This window comes from Giraffa tippelskirchi, chromosome 1 (assembly GCF_054371585.1).
Source record: "Giraffa tippelskirchi isolate mGirTip1 chromosome 1, T2T-mGirTip1v1.2.pri, whole genome shotgun sequence".
Lineage (NCBI taxonomy): Eukaryota > Metazoa > Chordata > Mammalia > Artiodactyla > Giraffidae > Giraffa > Giraffa tippelskirchi.
In genome coordinates, this window is record NC_137275.1 from 222196787 (window position 1) to 222218880 (window position 22094).

General features: G+C 40.4%; 1 long non-coding RNA gene across 3 annotated transcripts in view; it reads left to right on the top strand.

The window, feature by feature from the left end:
• LOC145540906 (uncharacterized) overlaps positions 1 to 22094 on the top strand; it is a 355416-nt gene that overhangs the window by 85602 nt on the left and 247720 nt on the right. The window contains exon 4 of one of the 3 annotated variants that reach the window (XR_014078640.1): positions 5310 to 6429. The exons of the other annotated variants lie outside the window; for them this stretch is intronic. This is a non-coding gene — a long non-coding RNA (uncharacterized LOC145540906). Of the gene's footprint in view, positions 1 to 5309; positions 6430 to 22094 lie in introns of those variants that run through there. 3 annotated transcript variants of the gene reach the window in all.

Here is a 22094-nt window from a genome sequence, read left to right on the forward strand (position 1 = left end):
ACAATTATAAATATGCACCCAACATAGGAGCACCTCAATACATAAGACAAACACTAACAGACATAAAAGGAGAAATTGACAGTAACACAATAATAGTAGGAGACTTTAACACCCCACTCACACCAATGGACAGATCAACAAAACAGAAAATTAATAACGAAACACAAGTCTTAAATGACCCATTAGATGAGATGGATCTCAATGATATCTTTAGGAAATTCCATCCAAATGCAGAAGAATACACCTTCTTCTCCAGTGTGCATGTAACATTCTCCAGGATAAACCACGTCTTGGGTCACAAATCAAACCTCAGTAAATTTAAGAAAATTGAAATCGTATCAAGCATCTTCTCTGACCACAATGCTATGAAACTAGATATCAATTACGAGAAAAAAAAAAAACTGTAAGAAACACAAACACGTGGAGATTAAACAACACGTTTCTAAATAACCAACAGGTTACTGAAGAAATCAAAAGGGAAATTAAAAAATTTCTAGAAGCAAATGGCAATGAAAACACGACAACTCAAAGCCTACGGGATGCAGCAAAAGCAATTCCAGGAGGGAAGTTTATAGCAACACAATCCTCCCTCAAGAAACAAGAAAAACATTGAATAGACAACCTAACTTTACACCTAAAACAACTGGAAAAAGAAGAACAAAAAAACCCCAAAATTAGTAGAAGGAAAGAAATCATAAAGATACAAGCAGAAATAAATGAAAAAGAAATGAAAGAAATAATAGTAAAGATTAATAAAACTAAAAGCTTGTTCTTTGGGAAAATAAACAAAATTGACAAGCCTTTAGCCAGACTCATCAAGAAAAAAGAGAAGAATCAAATCAACAAAATTAGAAATGAAAAAGGAGAGGTTACAATAGACAATGCAGAAATACAAAGGACTATAAGAGACTATTATGAACAACTCTATAGCAATAAAATAGATAACCTGGAAGAAATGTACAGATTCTTAGAAAAGTTCAGTCTTCCAAGATGAATCAGGAAGAAATAGAAGGTATGAACAACCCAATTACAAGTACTGAAATTGAAGCTGTGATCAAAAATCTCCCAAAAAGCAAAAGCCCCGGACCAGATGGCTTCATAGGATAATTCTGTCAAACATTTAGAGAAGAGCTAATGCCTATCCTTCTAAAATTCTTTCAAAAAATTGCAGAAGGAACACTTCCAAACTCATTCTATGAGGTCACCATTACCCTGATACCAAAACCAGACAAAGACAACACAAAAAAAGAAAACTAAAGGCCAATATCACTAATGAGCATAGATGCAAAAACCCTCAGCAAAAAATTTTAGCAAACAGAATTCAACAACACATCAAAAAGCGCACACATCATGATCAAGTTGGGTTTATTCCAGGAATGCAAGGATTCTTCAATATATGCAAATCAATCAATGTGATACACCATATTAACAAATTGAAAGATAAAAACCATATGATAATCTCAATAGATGCAGAAAAACCTCTGACAAAATTCAACACCCATTTATGATTAAAACTCTTCAAAAAATGGGCATAGAAGGAACCTACCTCAGCATAGTAAAGGCCGTATATGATAAGTGAAAGTAAGTGAAGTCACTCAGTCATGTCCGACTCTTTGTGACCCTCCATGGACTGTAGCCTGCCAGGCTCCCCTGTCCATGGGATTTTCCAGGCAAAAATACTGGAGTGGGTTGCCATTCCTTCTCCTGGGGATCTTCCTGACCCAGGGATCGAACCCAGGTCTCTTGCACAGCAGGCAGACTCTTTACCATCTGAGCCACCAGGGAAGTCCCGTATATGATAATGAAGTCGCTCAGTCATGTCCAACTCTTTGTGACCCCATGGACTGTAGCCTACCAGGCTTCTCTGTCCATGGGATTTTCCAAGCAAGAATACTGGAGTGGGTTGCCATTTCCTTCTCCAAGCCTACAGCAAACATTATTCTCAATGGTGAAAAACTGAAAGCATTCCCCCTAAGATCAGGAACAAGACAAGGGTGTCCACTTTCACCACTGTTATTCAACCTAGTTCTGAAAGTCCTAGCTACAGCAATCAGAGAAGAAAAATAAAAGGAATCCAGATCAGAAGAGAAGTAAAGCTCTCACTGTTTGTAGGTGACATGATATTGTACATAGAAAACCCTAAAGATAGTATCAGAAAATTACTAGAGCTAATCAGTGAATTTAGCAAAATTGCAGGAAACAAAATCAACACACAAAAATCACTTGCATATCTACATACTAACAATGAAAAATCAGAAAGAGAAATTAAGGAATCAATCCCATTCACCACTGCAACAAAAAGAATTAAATATCTAGGAATAAACTTACCTAAGAAGACAAAAGAACTGTACACAGAAAATTATAAGACACTAATGAAAGAAATCAAAGATGACATAAACAGATGGAGAGATATTCCATGTTCCTGGATAGGGAGAATCAATTCTGTGAAAATGACTATGCTACCAAAAGCAATCTACAGATTCAGTGTGATCCCTATCAAATTACCAATGGCATTTTTCACAGAACTAGAACAAAAAATTTCACAATTCACATGGAAACACAAAAGACCGTGAATAGCCAAAGCAGCCTTGAGAAAGAAGAATGGAGCTGGAAGGATCAAGCTTCCTGACTTCAGATTATACTACAAAGCTACAGTCATCAAGACAGTATGGTACTTGCACAAAACCAGAAATATGGACCAATGGAACAAGATAGACAGCCCAGAAATAAACCCATGCACATGTAGGTACCTTATTTTTGACAAAGGAGGCAAGAATATACAATGGGGCAAAAACAGCCTCTTCAATAAATGGTGTTGGGAAGACTGGACAGCTACATGTAAAAGAATGAAATTAGAATACTTCCTAACACCATACACAAAGATAAACTCAAAATGGATTAAAGACCTAAATGTAAGACCAGAAACTATAAAACTCTTAGAGGAAAACATAGGCAGAACCCACGATGACATAAATCAAAGCAAGATCCTCTATGACCCACCTCCTAGAGTAACAGAAATAAAAACAAAAGTAAACAAGTGGGACCTGATTAAACTTAAAAGCTTTTGCACAGCAAAGGAAACTATAAGCAAGGTGAAAAGACAACTTCATAATGGGAGAAAATAAAGGCAAATATAACAATTGACAAAGGATTAGTTTCTAAAATATACAAGCAGTTTATACAACTCAATACCAGAAAAACATACAACCCAATCAAAAAGTGGAAAAAAGACCTAAACAGGCATTTCTCCGAAGAAGACATACAGATGGCTAACAAACACATGAAAAGATACTCAACATCACTCATTATTAGAGAAATGCAGATCAAAAGTACAATGAGATATCACCTCACAGCAGTCAGAATGGCCATCATCAAAAAGTCTACAAACAATAAATGCTGGAGAGTGTGTGGAGAAAAGGAACACTCTTGCACCGTTGGTGGGAATGTAAATTGATACAGCCACTATGGAAGATGGTATGGAGATTCCTTAAAAAACTAGGAATAAAAGCACCATATGACCTAGCAATCCTGCTCCTAGGCATATACCCTGAGGAAACCAAAATTGAAAAAGACACATGTATCCCATTGTTCATTGTGGCACTATTTACAATAGCTAGAACATGGAAGCAACCTAGATGTCCATCAACAGATGACTGGATAAAGAAGTAGTGGTACATATACCCAATGGCATATACCTCAGCCATAAAAAGGAACGCATTTTTGAGTCAATTCTGATGAGGTGAATGAACCTAGAGCCTATTATACAGTCAGAAAGAGAAAGATAAATATCGTATTCTAATGCATGTATATGAAATCTAGTAAAATGATACTGAAGAGTTTATTCACAGGGCAGCAATGGAGAAACAGACATAGAGAATAGACTTATGGACATGGGGAGAGTGGGGAGAGGGTGAGATGTATGGAAAGAGTAGCATGGAAACGTACCATATATAAAATAGATAGCCAACGGGAATTTGCTGTATGGCTCAGGAAACTCAAACAGGGGCTCTGTATCAATCTAGAGGGGTGGGATGGGACAGGAGATAGGAGGGAGCTTCAAAAGGGAGGGGATATATGTATACCTATGGTTGATTCATGTTGAGGTTGGACAGAAAACAACAAAATTCTGTCAAGCAATTATCCTTCAATAATAAAATAAATCAAAAAGAAAAAATGAGAGCACAGAAATAACCCTGGATAAAGGAGAAATGGTGATTAGAAGAGGAGAGAGGTGGTTACTGGAGATACAAATGCAGAAGGGAGGAACAGAATAGGAACAACCAATGACAGGGAAATGAAAACATTTTAAAGAAAGGGTGTACATGTAATCCAGCTTGGTTCTTGTACAGAAATATGGCCAAAATACCTTTTAGGATGTGAGGTTAGAGGGCCTCTGATTTAGACTACAGATCTTTTTTAGCAGAAATATTTTAAGTACACATCTTTTATAATTTTCATATTTGCATAATTCATAAAACTTCTAAATCTCTTATTTCCTATCAGCCTCAAGGTAGCTCAAGTTTTGTTTGTTTTTTTTGTTTGTTTGTTTTTGCTGAATATAAGTAAAAAAAGAAAAATTGAGGCTCAAGAAAAGCAACTTGTCAACAAGCACATAGAAAGTATTACATACTTAGTAAGTAAGTATAATAAGATCACATACACAGTATTATGTGAGAGTGCAGGACTGGATCTCATGCTGTCTCCAGGCCAGAATTCTGGAGTGGTTAGCTTTTCCCTTCTCCCTTCTTCTCAACCCAGGGATCAAACCCAGGTCTCCCACATTGCAGGCGGATTCTTTGCCAGCTGAACCACCAGGGAAGCCCATAATAAGGTCACATACACGGTATTATGTGAGACTGCTAGACTGGACCTCATGCTCCTCAGGCCCCCAATCTCGAATCTCTTCTCATGTAATCACTGTGGATTTCTGAAGAAATTATGTAGTTGGTTTCAAACCACAGCAACTACCTCTGGGTAATTAAAAATGAAAAGAAGCCTTATTCTAAGCACAAGACAGAAATTCATAGAACCTTGAGGCAAAGATGCAACTGAATCTTGGTTTTTAATATTGAGGTCCAGATGGAACAAACCATCTTAATTCTAATCTTGGTGTGTTTTATCTTCTCCCAGCCCCAAAGCTCCCTTTACTCTTCCAGTCCGCTCAGAAAGTGAGAGAAAGGGAAAGGTACCCACATCAGAGAAACAGGTTGGGCTTACGTGTCTGGACACTCAGAGATATCCTCTCTGTCTCCCAAACTCTCAGGAAGGAATTATGACTGGGTCCATTTTGATAAGGTGTTTCCGTTCAGTTCAATCAGCAGTGAGAAAGACATGCATAATGTCCGTCTCTTCAAGATGCTCGCAAGGAAGCCCTCTGTGAGTGAGAGCAGACGCTACAGGACAGCATCACTTCAAATGATATTTAACCCAGCACAACTGTGTTAGTGGAGAAATCAATGTACTGTCAGATGGAAGAAAAGGCTGGGTTTCCACTTAGCAGTGGAGGTGAGCCGTGCACGGAAGAGATGCAGGATGGTCAGTTGCTCCCCTTCCCATGGAAGAAACCTATGCCTCCCCTGGAGCACAGTCCTTACGGCAGAGTAAACAGAGGGCGTGCTTTTACTTCACATCCTGCCCTGGAGACTTAACCCTACAGAGTCTCCTGCTCAGCCGAGAGGAAGGCTACCACACAAAGACCCATTTACAGTTTGCAGTTTCATTCAGAGACCCAAGAGCCCGGCTCTCTGGGATGTACCACTCTATAAGAAACTTAGGGTCACCATCGTTTCAGTCACTCAGGAATATGGTTTTAAAATAAACGTGTCCTTATGTATGTACAGGTAACAATGCACCCACACTGCCCTCATTCCATTGATTCTCATAGTGACTTTTTATAATAGGAAAGGTTTGTTTCCCTGTTTTAACACATGGGTCTACTGAGGTTTGCAAAGACTCACACCATCTCAGATTAGGTGTCACCATTTCGATTAGGTGTCAGATGTCTTTTATTTTTTCCCCCAATCCAATGTCCCTTCCTGATATACCACAATTTTCAACACACAACAACCATTGTCTATTTCCTCCTCTTCCTAGATTTCATTGCCCTCCTCGCTTTGGCTTCCCATTATCTCTTTGAATGTCTTTTTCCTTCTAGAACTTAAAATTGTGAAATATAATGAAGTCTCTTTACCTACTACCATCTTCTCCCTTTCACTGCTGTGTCCCTACCACAAATACTTTGGGGGATGTGAGGTTAGCATGACAACAGGTATCTATTTTGCAATATGTGAGAAGAAGGCCACAGATGATGAAATCCCAACTCCTATCTTAAACAGACAACCAGAATAAAATACACACTAAGAGACAACCCTCCCCCTCCTTGGACACTGAATTGTTTTGGTTCTTCATTAAAATTTGGTTCCAAAACTCTTTATTGCCCTCTCTTTCCTCTTCATCCTTAAGTTTATCCCTATATAAATGTATTTCAGGTTTTTTAAAAATAGTTCAGATATGAAGGAGTGGTACCTGATACTTTTCAAAATTTGATGGCTTGACATTGAAGAGACTCCTAATTCTACTCAACATAACCCTGCTACTGTTGACCATCTTCAGGAAGATGGTTCTTCTCCATAACCCTCCTTAGACATGCATGCTTTTGGAATTCACCTACCATTATCTGAGGCAACAGAACAAGACTGGTGGTAATTTTTAAGAAAGGTATACTATTGTACATATAATGGACACATGAAACAGAAAGAAAGTCTCTATACCCATCTGTATTAACCAGAATAGAGTTTGGAATTCTGGTCACCAAAGCCAGAAGCAATGACAGACATCCCTTGGCATTGTGCCAACCAGGGAACTGAGGTGAAGTGCAGGAGAGATTTGCTGGGAATCAACCTGCAGAATAGCAGGGTATCCAGGAAACCTTTGGTTTCCCTTTGGTTCACAGGCCAGCTGCCCTATTGTGTTGAAATGAAGCATTCAGGAGGATTGAGTGCAAACCTCTTTGGAGCTTTCCAGCTGGGTTGCACCCTCCTAATACCAGGGTTAAAAGCATGGGGTGGGTGTAAAGAGCATTTCCAAAGGGCAGACTCCGGGGGTGGTGAAGTTTGGGGTGGAGAGGAGAGAGATGGAAAGAAAAGCTTTTTGTGATGAGACTTGTGCTGGGAGCCAGGCTCATCCACTGGGGGGAGTTATGTGATGTATATTTAATTATGGATGTCTGTTCAGGCTGGGAGTGTGGATTCATGGGGTGGGCTGCCTCTCCTGGGAGCTGGTTCAGACTTTTCCTTCTCTTTTCCTCAGCAGGAACTAAGAGGAAGGGAGGGTGGGAAGATGGGTGGGTGGGGCTGAATGCAGTTGTGAAGTTGGCCAGGATACAGATACTGGGGCTCAGCAAATCATGGCCTTTCCCCAGCCACCAGTTTAAGCAAGCTGGCTGAATAAGGAGGAAAGCTGTATCCTTGCACATGTGTAAGTGTGCAAGGAACACTTATTGAGAGAAAGAAGGCAGGGCAGAGTAGGTAATCCAAAAAGGCCAATATCGGGGTGAGAAGGAGTGATGGGATGATTTGGGACATCAGGATTGACGTATAAACACTGCTATGCATAAAATGGCTGCAATCCATGGGGTTGCAAAGAGTTGGACATGACTGAGTGACTAACACACACACGTATAAAATAGATAACTAATAAGAATTGACTGTATAGCACAGGGAACTCTACTCAATGCTCTGTGGTGACCTAAATGGGAAGAAAAATCCCCATGAGGTTATGCATGTAAACATAGAGCTGATTCACTTTGCTGTACAGTACAAACTGACACAGCAGTGTAAAGCAACTATACTCTAATATTTTTTTTAAAAAAAAGGGCTGATTGCAACATATAATAAGAAAATGATGGAACCGTGTATTGAAACATTAATAATAAGCCAACAAATATGGACAGAGCTTGACATCAGCTGTCTCATTTAATCTTCACATCGACCTTATCTCTGAGAGTAAGTAGTGTTATCTCTGTGACAAAGAAAAACAGGGCCAGGGAAGTTAGGAAATGGCCAAGTGCACAAAACTGGTAAAAAGAGAAATGGGCTTGCGGGCCAAGTCAATCTGTTCCAAGACCTGTGCTGGGTAATCAGTTCAGTTCAGTTCAGTCGTTCAGTCATGTCCGACTCTTTGCGACCCCATGAACTGCAGCACGCCAGGCCTCTCTGTCCATCACCAACTCCCAGAGTCTACCCAAACCCATGTCCATTGAGTCAGTGATGCCATCCAACCATTTCATCCTCTGTCGTCCCCTTCTCCTCCTGCCCCCAGTCCTACCCAGCCTTAGGGTCTTTTCCAATGAGTCAACTCTTCAGATGAGGTGGCCAAAGTATTGGAGTTTCAGCTTTAACATCAGTCCTTCCAATGAACACCCAGGACTGATCTCCTTTAGGATGGATTGATTGGATCTCCTTGCAGTCCCAGGGACTCTCAAGAGTCTTCTCCAACACCACAGTTCAAAAGCATCAATTCTGCGGTGCTCAGCTTTCTTCACCGTCCAACTCTCACATCTATACATGACCACTGGAAAAACCATAGCCGTGACTAGATGGACTTTTGTTGGCAAAGTAATGTCTCTGCTTTTAAATATGCTATCTAGGTTGGCCATAACCTTCCTTCCAAGGAGTAAGCGTCTTTTAATTTCATGGCTGCAATCACCATCAGCAGTGGTTTTGGAGCCCAAAAAAATAAAGTCTGACACTGTTTCCACTGTTTCCTCATCTATTTCCCATGAATTGATGGGACCAGATGCCATGATCTTAGTTTTCTGAACGTTGAGCTTTAAGCCAACTTTTTCACTCTCCTCTTTCACTTTCATCAAGAGGCTCTTTAGTTCTTCTTCACTTTCTGCCATAAGGGTGGTGTCATCTGCATATCTACAAAGAGGTAATTTTACAATGTTCTTGCATAACAGAAACATCTTGATTTTTTTTTACAGCCAGAATCAAGGTTCTCTCTGACTCCTGAATCTGCACTTCTAACCGCTAAGCCACATGGTTTCTTTTTAAACTCCTGGCCATTCCAAAGTGACTGAGAAAATAAATCAACAAATGGGAATCGGACAGGGTTGAGTGAATAGCAAGTCTGGTGAGACAGGAAGGATCAAACAAAATGGTTAGGAAAGAACAAAACAGTCCTGAGGAGGCAAGCAGGCAAGCTGAGAATAAAAGCCTCATGGTTATGACAAAGAATTCACTTTAACAGGCTTGTTTTTTTTCCATTTTCTGCCCCCAGCTGATCTGATGACAATCTCATTCCAAGTAAATTCTCTAGTGTCGTACATCTCTGCTTTTCCATCTCATTTTCTCTCACCTGTTCTATTTCCATCCCATTAAACACCACCTCCTCTTCCTTCCTGACCACTCCATTTTCTGCTTGGCCTCCAGTCATTCCCCAAGCACCAGGCTCCCTCAAACAGCTTGTTCTCTGCTGCTGCTGGGCGACTAATCACTTTTTTGCTGACCAGCTGGTCATCAAGGGTGCAGAGCAGCCTCTATCCCACCCTGGACTCTGGGAGGGGATCCAGAGTAGGTGGCATGAGAGGGCACAGAGGAGGAAGGGGAGGAAAAGAAACACCGGGAATATATCAGGGAGATGGCAGAAAAAAGACAAAATGAGAGGAAAACAGATTGGAGGGGATGAAAAGAATAAAGAACAAAAGCTTTAAATCCAAGTAATGAAGCACAGGGTATAAGACAGAAAAGGATGAGAGGGAACCAGTAAGAAGAGACAGGTGATAAAGAGAAATAGAAAGGGAGAGAGAGAAAAAAATAGAGAAAAGGCAGAGAGGAGAGAGGAAAAAAACATGAAAACAGGAAATGCAAGGGGCCAGAGTGGGAGGATATGAAGTGAAGCTAAAGGGGGTGCAAAGCAAAATGAAGTAATCAAGCAAGTTGAGAAAGCAGTGAGGGACACAGATAGCAGAAAGAAGCGCAGAGTGGCAAGAAAAACAAACCCAGCAGGAAGAAGATAGATGGAGGCAAAACAAGATTGAGAGAGATTCTTGGATAAAATGAAAAGATTATTTTTTTCAAGCTTATCTTTTCCCTTGTATCAACAAACAAGCCATTATATTTGACAACAAATGAGCACATTAAAATAGCTAAAAAACAAGTAAAGCCATGGAGCTGTGTATCCAGAGAATATTGTTGGGTCAGGGATGTCTCCCAGGAGATCTCAGGGCTTCATTTCAGCTTTGGGAAATATGCAGTCATCATCATAATACTAATATTAACTGAAAGTGTACCACGTGCTTGCACTGGGCTTAGCACTTTGCATATATTGCCTGTAATTCTCTCAACAAGCCTGTGATCGAGTTACTATCCTTAGTTCTGAGATGAGGGAAGGGAGAGGGTTAGAGTAACTTACCCAAAGTTGCCTAAAGGTGTGTGGGTAACTTACTTTAAGTTAGTGAGTTACTTTTAACTTTAATAGGCCCAGCATCAAATTCAAGTAGTCCAGTTCCAGAGCCCATGTTCTTAACCACCAAGGTCCAGAACAGGAAGCATGGCAGCTAAAAGCCAGACTTGTAATAACTCATAACAGAATACAATCTGAAATATATATATATGTAGAACTGAATTCCAATACTTTGGCCACCTGATGCAAAGAGCTAACTCATTGGAAAAAACTCTGATGCTGGGAAAGATTGAAGGCAGGAGCAGAAACGGGCAACAGAGGGTGAGATGGTTGGATGGCATCACTGACTCAATAGACATGAGTTAGAGTAAGCTCCAGGAGACAGTGGAGGACGGGGAAGCCTGGTGTGCTGCAGTCCATGGGGTTACAAAGAATCAGACACAACTGCGTGACTGAACAACAATGTGTGTCAATCAAGACGAAGAGGGACAATGCCCATAACTCTCACCTTGCTCAACTGTATTTCTGTTGTCTGCCTCAGGTGCCAGGTATAGCTTAGGGCATGACTGAGGTAGGGCAGAAATGTATGTTGGGGCCGAATTATGAGCCATGTAGAGTCAAGGGCAGGGAGGCCTGGTGTGCTGCAGTCCACGGGACTGCAAAGAGCTGGGCACGACTTGGCAACTGAAAAACAAGAGTGAGGAACTTGAACTTTATGGCAACTGGGGGTCCTTGAAATAAGCTTTAAGTAGTGTTTACCACATCTCAGTTTAGTTTTAGAGAGGTTCCCTGGTGGCTCAGCAGTAAAAACAATCTTCCTGCAACGCAGGAGACTTGGGTACAATCCCTGGTCAGGCAGATCCCGTGGAAAAGGAAATGGCCACTCCAGTATTCCTACCTGGGAGATCCATGGACAGAGGAGCCTGGTGGGCTACAGTCCCTGGGATCGTGAAAGAGTTGAATACGACTTAACAACAAATAAACAATGAATGGGGAGATGGAGACTTTAGGCTAAAGATCCAAAATAGACAGGAACAACTGATTTGGGAGCAGGGCCATTCTGAATGTTGTTTATAAGTTGAAATTGACTGGTTTGATGGCTGAGTAGTTGAGAGACAAAGGAGGCAATATACACAGTTATTACATGTTTACATATACAGTTTACATACACAGTTATTACAGGTTTACATCCTACTCATGTCACCTAACATTTTATTCTGTTACTATTACAATATTAATTAATATTATAATCTTAATATTTATGTTATGATGTTTAATGAAAAACTTCTCATTTCATTTGTATCCCTCTTGCGATGTCAGGATGGCTGAAATAAAACTCACTGATCATGTACAAAGTGGAGACAAACTTCAACAGGCACAGATACAGCGCATAGTCTTGGGGAAGCTAAGAGCTGGACACGAATAAACACATGTTCTAGTATATTAGAGGTCAACTCATGAATTGGTGGGCTGCTGAAGCAAAGCCTCCTACGACTTTATGTGTCCTATCTTCAGCCACTCAATCTTTTAATTTTTCCTTTGAGAGCTTAGTGTAAATAATGAAATACTTTTTTGACTTTGGATGTTATAGAAATGAAAGTCTAAGTTTTAATTAATGAGCATGTCAACTGTTATTGCTACCATGCCAAAGTCTACAGTATAGCTCCACAGAGACCAGGAAAAAAGAACGAGATGCAAGAGTAATGTCCCCATTTGGATAATGGTATCATCTGAAGTGAAACATTCAAGCAGTTGTGGGATTTAGGAGGATGAAGGGTTATCCTCCTTGGGCTCAGGATAGTAAGGTGGTTTAGTCACTAACGGAGAAGGTGATGGCACCCCACTCCAGTACTCTTGCCTGGAAAATCCCATGGATGGAGGAGCCTGGTAGGCTGCAGTCCATGGGGTTGCTAAGAGTCGGACACGACTGGGCGACTTCACTTTCACTTTTCACTTTCATGCAATGGAGAAGGAAATGGCAACCCACTCCAGTGTTCTTTCCTGGAGAATCCCAGGGACGGGGGAGCCTGGTGGTCTGCCGTCTGTGGGGTCGCACAGAGTCAGACACAACTGAAGTGACTTAGCAGCAGCAGCAGTTACTCACTAAGTCGTGTCCGACTCTTGCAACCCCATGGACTGCAGCCTTCCAGGCTCCTCTGTCCATGGGATTCTCCAGGCAAGAACACTGGAGTGGGTTGCCATTTCCCTCTCCAGGGATGGATCTTTTTGACCCAGGGATCGAACACAGGTCTCCTGTATTGCAGGCAGATTCTTTAGAGACTTAGCTACGAGGGAAGCCCTACAGGATAGCTTACTGATGAGCAAATCTATAACTGCTGCTGCTGCTAAGTCGCTTCAGTTGTGTCCGACTCTGTGCGACCCCATAGATGGCAGCCCACCAGGCTCCGCCATCCCTGGGATTCTCCAGGAAAGAACACTGGAGTGGGTTGCTAGTTCCTTCTCCAATGCATGAAAGTGAAAAGTGAAAGTGAAGTCGCTCAGTTGTGTCCAACTCTCAGCGACCCCATGGACTGCAGCCTACCAGGCTCCTCCATCCATGGGATATTCCAGGCAAGAGTACTGGAGTTGGTTGCCATTGCCTTCTCTGAATCTATAAGTAGCAACGATCAAATTCTAATGATGAATAAACTATTTTGCTTGGGGCAACTGTGTCTTCTTCCTTTTAACACTCTTACTACCTATGCAGTTTAAACGTTAATACTCCTGTTACTAAATTATATATCAAACTCAAGCAGCATTGACCCAACTCTGGGGGAGGGGTTATGTTATCTATCCTGGTTATCCCAATGTTGTCATATAAATAAATATTTCCAAATTTCATGATGTGGACACATGGCCCCAAAGAGATTTTCTACTTTTGCTCCACCAGAGAGCAATATAGATGAAGAGTCAGGTGAGTCCCAAGGAAGAACCTGTGGTTTCCATTAGGGGTAAAATAGTGTGGAAGTATTGATGACCAGCTTCCTAGAGGAAACGGAACCTGCTCTGTAGGGTTTCAAGTTCCAATTCATGTTTAATTACCTACAAAACTGTATATGGCTAAGAACTTGCTCTAAATAAAGTTAAACCACCTGATTTGAATCCCAAGTGTGATGCATTCTAAGAAAGAATCCTTGACAAAGTCCCTTAACTTTTCTCTATGTCTTTGATAAAATGAGGTAATTGCATGCAGTCATCATGGAGTTTCTGTGAAAAATACATGCAATAAAGCATGAAAAGCAATTTGCACAGTGTTTGGCCTACAGCAAATGCCTCCTACATGTTATCCAGTTTTGCCAAGCACTTGAAATGCTAAATGGCATTTTCAAAGTTGTCTTCAACCCTGAAACACCTGGAAAGTTTAACATTTACTTCAACATTTTATTGACTGACAAATTTTCTAAAACCTACAGGGAAAAATAAAAATTTCACAAAGACCTAAGTGAATTTTGCAAAAGAAGAACAAAGGGAGGATTGTTCCTATCAGACATGAAGACAGAATTATAGTAATAAAAGTGATGGATTTAAATAGCAACGGTCAAACAGACTAAAGGGCAATAATTAAAAGAATCTTGATAAAGAATATCAAGAGTTAAAAATCTATCCCAGTCATATGTAGCAACTTAGTATATGGTGGAGATAGTACCACTAACAAATGAAGAAAAACCAAATTATTTAATAGATGGTGCTGGGAAAACTGGGCTTCCCAGGTGATGCTAGCGGTAAAGAACGTGCCTGCCAGTGCAAGAGACACAGGAGACGTGGGTTTGCTCCCTGTGTCAGGAAGATCCCCTGGAGGAGGGCATGGCAATCTCCTTCAGTATTCTTGCCTGAAGAATCCCATGGACAGTGGACCCTTGTGGGCTACAGTCCATAGAGTCACAAAGAGTTGGACACGACTGAAGTGACTTAACACACACACACACACACACACACACACACTGGGAAAACTGGATCACTATGTGGGGAAAAAGAATGTTAAAGTTCTGCCTTTCACAAGATGCATCAAGGGCTTATATATAAAAGAAAAAAATATTATGTAACCAATAGGTCATAGTAACAGAGAATTATGACCCTGTGGTTGAGAGATTCTTGTTAAATATGACTCCAAATGTATGAACGATAAGGTTTTGGGAAAAGTTTGAAATTTTATATCAAAATTATGTATTTTCATTGAAAAATTGATACCACAGACAAGGCCAACAAATGAACTATATTTGGGGATATAGTGGTACTTGCAGTAACAAAATGTGGCAGCATCCTTGCTTTGTTCTGTTCTTAGGGGAAAGTGTTCAGTTTCTGATCATTTAGTATGATTTGAGCCTTGGCTGTTTTGTTTTCTGTAGATATCCCTTATCAAGTTGAAGAATCTTTCTTCTATTATTTTCAGTTTGCAAAGAGTTTTTATCACCATGAGGTGCTGGATTTTGTCAAATACCTTTCCTGCATTAATTGATGTAGTCATGTGATTTTTCTTCTTTGCTTGCTGATTACTGGATTACACTGATTAGTTTTGGGACCAGTCTTGCATACCTGGGATAAATCCTACTTGGTCATATAGTTTCAGTTTTCATTTACATTGCTAGATTTTGTTTGGTATATTTTGTTGAGGAATTTTTCACTTATGTTCATGGGAGATGTTGTGCTGCAGTTTTCCTTTCTTCCAATATCTTATCTGGTTTTCTTAGTGGGAGAATGCTAAACTCGTAGAATGAGTTAGGAAATGTCCCCTCTGCCTCGGTTTTCTGCAAAAGTCTGTTTTATATATACAGTACTAGTATCTGGTAGAATTCACCTGTAAAACCAGCTTGGATTGGTGATGCTTTTTGGAAGTCTATCAATTACTGAATTTTTAAATATATGTAATTATCTTCAGATGACCAATATTTCCTCAGTCAAGCAAAAACAAATCTGTAGATACAGAGAACAGAGTAGCAGTTACCAGAGAGGGAGGAGTGGCCGGGAGGACAAATTGGGTAAAGGGAACCAACCATGTGGTGATGAATCTAAAATAAAATTTTGGTGACGAGCATGTTGTAGTGTGTGCTGTGCTGTGCTTAGTCATCAGTTCTGTCCGACTCTGCAGCCCCGGGGACTGTGGCCCACGAGGCTCCTCTGTCCACGATGGACTGTGGCCCACGAGGCTTCTCTGTCCATGGGGATTCTCCAGGCAAGAATTCTGGAGTGGGTTGCCATGCCCTCCTCCAGGGGATCTTCCCCACCCAGGGATCAAACCCAGGTCTCCCTCACTGCAGGCAGATTCTTTACTTCCTGAGCCACCAGGGAAGCCCATTGTAGTGTATAAAGAAGTTGAAATAAAATGTTGTAACATGAAACTTATATAATGTTATAAATCAATGTTACAGCTATTGAAAAAAAAGGTTTTGGTATTTTAAGTCCTTCACAGATTTGGTGAATTTCATCTATGCCAAAATTTCTGGACTTATGATTTTTCAATTTCTCCTTTATCATTCAATGTCCAATGTATCAGTCATCCAAGATACCAGTACTCCACTTATATTTCTGATTTATTCATAATTTGTGCCTTCTTTTTTTCATATTTAGCCTGTCCAGATTCATATCAATTTTATTAATCTTTTGAAATAGATAGTTTTTTGTTGCATTGATTTTCTCTATTATTTTCCTGTTTTAAAAGTCATTAATTTATTCTCTGGCTTTTATTAATTACTTTATTCTTGTTTTAGGCTTAATTTGCTCTTACTTCTCTACTTTCTAGAGATGGAAGTATTCTTAATGATATTATACCTTTCTTTTTGTAAAATACGGATTTAGTGCTAGAAATTTAACTCAACATGGTTTTCACTGTATCCCACAAATTTTAATTGGTTGTATTTCCATTTTTATTTAGTTCAAAGTATGTTTAAATTTTTCCCTTGTGATTTTGTCATTGACCAATGTATTATGTACAAGGATGCTGTTTAACCTCAAAATATCTAGGCATTCATTTCCCCTTTGTCTTTCAGTTGTTGATTTCTTATTTAAATCAATTGTAGTCTGAGAGAATGCTTTGTATCAGTTCAGTTCAGTTCAGTCACTCAGTCATGTCCAACTCTTTACAACCCCATGTACTGAAGCATGCCAGGCTTCCCCATCCATCGCAAACACCTGGAGATTGCTCAAACTCATGTCAGTCAAGTCAGTGATGCCATCCAACCATCTCATCCTCTGTCATCCCCTTCTCCTGTCTTCAATCTTTCCCAGCATCAGGGTCTTTTCCAATGGGTCAGTTCTTTGCATCAGATGGCGAAAGTATTGGAGTTTCAGCTTCAGCATCAGTCCTTCCAATGAATATTCAGGACCGATTTCCTTTAGGATTGATGGTTTGATCTCCTTGCAATCCAAGGAACTCTCAAAAATCTTCTCTGACAGCACAGTTCAAAAGCACCAATTTTTTGGCACTCAGCATTCTTTACAGTCCAAATCTCACATCCATACATGACTACTGGAAAAGCCGTAGCTTTGACTATATGGACCTTTGTCAGCAAAGTAATGTCTCTGCTTTTCAATATGCTGTCTAGGTTGGTCATAGCTTTTCATCCATGGAGAAAGTGTCTTGATTTCATGGCTGCAATCACCATCTGCAGTAATTTTTGGAGCCTCCCAAAAAAGTCTCTCATTGTTTCCATTGTTTGCCCATCTATTTGCCATGAAGTGATGGGGCCGGATGCGATGATCTTTGTTTTTAGAATGTTGAATTTAAGGCCAGCTTTTGCACTCTCCTCTTTCACTTTCATCAAGAGGCTGTTTACTTTGTCTTCACTTTCTGTCATAAGGGTGGTGTCATTCCATATTTGAGGTTATTGATACTTCTCCTGGCATTCTTGATTCCAGCTTGTGCTTCATCCAGCCCAGCATTTCTCATGATGTGCTCTGCATATAAGCTAAATAGGAAGAGTGACAATATACAGCCTTGATGGACTCCTTTCCCAATTTGGAACCAATCTGTTTTTCCATGTCTGGTTCTAACTCTTTCTTCTTGACCTGCATTCAGATTTCTCAGGAAGCAGATAAGGTGGTCTGGTATTCCAATCTCTTGAAGAATTTTCCACAGCTTGTTGTGATCCACACAGTGAAATGCTTTGGCATAATCAATAAAACAGATGTTTTTCTGGAACTCTCTTGCTTTTTTGATGATCCAGTGGAGTTCACAACTTGAACTCTGGTTTCTCTGCTTTTTCTAAATCCAGCTTGAACAGCTGGAAGTTCTCGGGTCACATACTGTTGAAGCCTGGCTTGGAGAATTTTGAGCATTACTTTGCTAGTGTGTGAGATGAGTGCAATTGTGAGGTAGTTTGAACATTCTTTGGCATTGCCTTTCTTTGGGATTGGAATGAAAATTGATCTTTTCCAGTCCTGTGGCCACTGCTGATATTTCCAAATTTGCTAGCATGTTGAGTGTAGCACCTTAACAGCATCATCTTTTAGGATTTGAAATAGCTCAACTGGAATTCCATCATCTCCAATACCTTTGTTCTTAGTGAAGCTTCCTAAGGCCCACTTGACTTCTCATTCCATGATGTTTGGCTCTAGGTGAGTGATCTCACCATTGTGATTATGTGGATCATGAACATCTTTTTTTGTATACTTCTTCTGTGTATTCTTGCCACCTCTTCTTAATATTTTCTGCTTCTGTTAGGCCCATACCATTCCTCTTCTTTATTGTGCTCATCTTTGCATGAAATGTTCCCTCAGTATCTCTAATTTTCTTGAAGAGATTTCTTGTCTTTCCTCATTCTATTGTTTCCCTCTATTTCTTTGCATTGATCACTGAGGAAGGCTTTCTTATCTCTCCTTGCTATTCTTTGGAACTCTGCATTCATTCAAATGGGTATATCTTTCCTTTTCTCCTTTGCCTTTCACTTCTCTTCTTTTCTCAGCTATTTGTAAGGCCTCCTCAGACAACCATTTTGCCTTTTTGCATTTCTTTTTCTTGGGGATAGTCTTGATCACTGCCTATGTACAATCATGTACAATCATGTACAGTGTCATGAACCTCTGTCCATAGTTCTTCAGGTACTCTGCCTATCAGATATGATCCCTTGAATCTATTTGTCACTTCCACTGTATAATTGTAACAGATTTGATTTAGGTCATACCTGAAGGGTTTAGTTGTTTCCCCTACTTTCTTCAACTTAAGTCTGAATTTGGCAATAAGGAGTTCATGATCTGAGCCACAGTCAGATCTGAGCCTGGTCTTGTTTTTTCTAACTGTATAGAGCTTACTCCTTGGAAGAAAAGTTATGACCAACCTAGACAGCATATTAAAAAACAGAGACATTACTTTGCCAACAAAGATCTGTCTAGCCAAGGCTATGGTTTTTCCAGTGGTCATGTATGGATGTGAGAGTTGGACGGTGAAGAAAGCTGAGCGCTGAAGAATTGATGCTTTTGAATTGTGGTGTTGGAGAAGACTCCCTTGGAATCCCTTGGACTGTGAGGAGATCCAACCAGTCCATCCTAAAGGAAATCAGTCCTGAATATTCATTGGAAAGATTGATGTTGAAGCTCAAACTCCAATACTTTAGCCACCAGATGCAAAGAACTGACTTATTTGAAAAGACCCTGATGCTGGGAAAGATTGAAGGCAGGAGGAGAAGGGGACAACAGAGGATGAGATGGTTGGATGGCATCACCAACTTAATGGAGATGAGTTTGAGTAAACTCCGGGAGTTGGTGATGGACAGGGAGGCCTGGCGTGCTTCAGTCCATGGGGTTGCAAAGAGTCAGATAAGACTGAGTGACTGAACTGAACTGATAGAGCTTCTCCATCCTTAGCTGCAAAAAATATAATCAATATGATTTCAGTATCGACCATCTGAAATGATGGTCTACACATGATGTCCATGTGTAGAGTCGTCTCTGTGTTGTTGGAAGAGGGTGTTTTCTATGACCAGTGTGTTCTCATGGCAAAATTTTGTTAGCCTTTGCCCTGCTTCATTTTGTACTCCAATGCCGAACTTGCCTGTTACTCCAGATATTTCTTGACTTTCTACTTTTGCATTCCAGTCCCCTATAATGAAAAGGATATCTTTTTTGGTGTTAGTTCTAGAAGGTGTTGTAGGTCTTCATAGATTTGTTCAACTTCAGCTTCTTTGGCAATAGAGGTTGGGGCATAGACTTGGATTACTGGGATATTGAATGATTTGTCTTGGAAATGAACAGAGATAATTCTGTAATTTTTGAGATTGCACACAAGAATTGCATTTCAGACTCTTTTGTTGACTGTGATGGCCACTCCATTTCTTCTAAGGGATTCTTGTCCACAGTAGTAGATATAACAGTCATATGAATTAAATTTCCTTGTTCCTGTCCATTTTAGTTCACTTATTCCTAAACTGTCAATGTTCACTCTTGCCATCTCCTGTTTGACCACTTCCAATTTGCCTTGATTCATGGACCTAACATTCCAGGTTCCTATGCAGTATTGTTCTTTAAAACATCAGACTTTACTTCCATCACCAGTCACATCTGCAACTGGCCATTGTTTACACTCTTGCTCCATCTCTTCATTCTTTCTGGAGTGATTTCTCCACTCTTCTCCATAGCATATTGGTCACCTTACTGACCTGAGAAGTGATCTTTTAGTGTCATATAGTTTTGCCTTTTCATACTGTTCATTGGGTTCTCAATGTAAGAATGCTGAAGTGATTTGCCATTCCCTTCAGTGGACCACATTTTGTCTGAACTCTCCACCATGACCTGTTCATCTTGGGTGGCCCTATATGACATGGCACATAGTTTCATTGAATTAGGCAGGACTGTGATCCATGTGATCAGTTAGGTTAGCATAGTTTCGGTTTTTTAAAAAAACTTGCTTGATATGTGTTTTATGGCCTAGAATGTGGTCTATCTTGGTAAATAGTCCTTATGAACTTGAGTAGAATATGTAGACTGCTGTTCTTAAAGGAATAGTCTATAAATATCAGTTAGAGAAAGTTGGTTGATAATGCCTTCAGATCAACTATACCGTTACTGATTTTCTACCTTCTTGATATGCCAATTTTTGGAAAAATTCAACAGTGAGTTTTTCAATAATAATAATGGGTACATCTCTTATTTGTTAATTATATCAGTTTCACCTCATATATTTTGACTCTTATTTGTACTTGGCTCTGTAGTTACATGCATTTACTTTTAGGATTGTTATTTTTTTTTCTTGAGGAATTGATCTCTTTATCATTGTGTGATATCCTTCTTTATCCATGATAATTTTCCTTGTTTTGAATCCAGAAATCTGCATTTTCTTTAATCTGATGTCCTGAATATTTCAACTTTACCGTGTAGGTCTCCGATCCTTTGCACCTTGAATCTGGCCTCTCCTTCTTTGTTCTGTTGCCCTCCCTCCCACCAGTGGTTTCTAGAACCTCCCTCTGAGTTTCCACTGAAGGACTCTGTGAGTGCCGTCATTTTTCTCCAATAACCACCTCCAGCCCCTGGCTGCGCTTCATTTCCTACAGAAATGCAGCTGCTTGGGTACTTATCAGGAGCAGCTGTTAGACAATCTGGAGGGCAAGTCAATGATGCTTTACTTGGGGCAGGATCGCTGATGGAGAGGAAAAACAGAGGCATTGGGGGCCTCCAGAGGCCTTGGATGGAGGGCTTCAAGGGGGATGTCAGAGAAAAATAAGACATGACCAGAATTCTCATCATCTGTTGCCTCCTATAGTCTGTTGGGGTGAGGGGACTGTGGACTGGCCAGGCATAAGGCTCAGAGGAAGTGAGTCTCAGTGAGCTGGCAGTAGATGCCTATCACTGCAGCCACGCCTGTGAGAGCTGCTTGTCTCTAGGAACAGATAGCACTTCCTACTGGCCTGGGGACAACATTGTCACTCTCTGAATCCACCTCACTTCTCACGCTGAGAATGACCTTTGGGCTAGAAGTGAGATGAAAGTAGAAAAATAGTAAGCTGTTAAAGCAATCTCTATAGAACTGCAGTGTGGAAGCAGCATACTCCATTGAAAGCAGCTGTGGTCTGGGAGTTGGCAAACCTGCTTTCTGGGCCTGAAACTTTGCCCAACTTCGGCATATACTTGCACAAAAAGCAAAATATCTGTTGGCCTTTATTTCTTCATCCTATTGGATTTGATGAAATGTATGCTTAGCAGGTAAAGAATCTAGCTGCAGTGCAGGAGATGCAGGTTTAATCCCTGGGTTAGGAAGATCCCCTGGAGGAGGAAATGGCAACCTGATCCGGTATTCTTGCCTGAAAAATCCCATGGATGGTGGAGCCTGGCAGGTACAGTCCATGGGGTCACATAGACTTTGAACATGACTGAGCAACTGAGGGCACACACACACACACATTTTAGTAACAAAGCTTAAGAACAAAGAAAAGAAAAACCATGAGTAATTAGTTGGCTATAAATGGAATATTAATTCATGACAAGAAATAATTGACCCAGGTAAGCTGATGCTCAATTGCTTAATTTGGGAAGTTTCTGTTCTGTTCTATTTTACACTGGTCAGACTGTCTGAAATACAAAGGCTAATTCTGAATCAGGGGAGAGAATTTGGGAGAGTGAATGAGAAAACTCAATATCAGGGAGATAGTTAATCTAGAGGAAAGAAGTCCAGGGGAGAACATCAGATTTTTATTAATATTTTATTATAGCAATGTTTAAAACATGGCCACAACTTAGTAAATGTTTTTTTGTGTGTGTGTTCA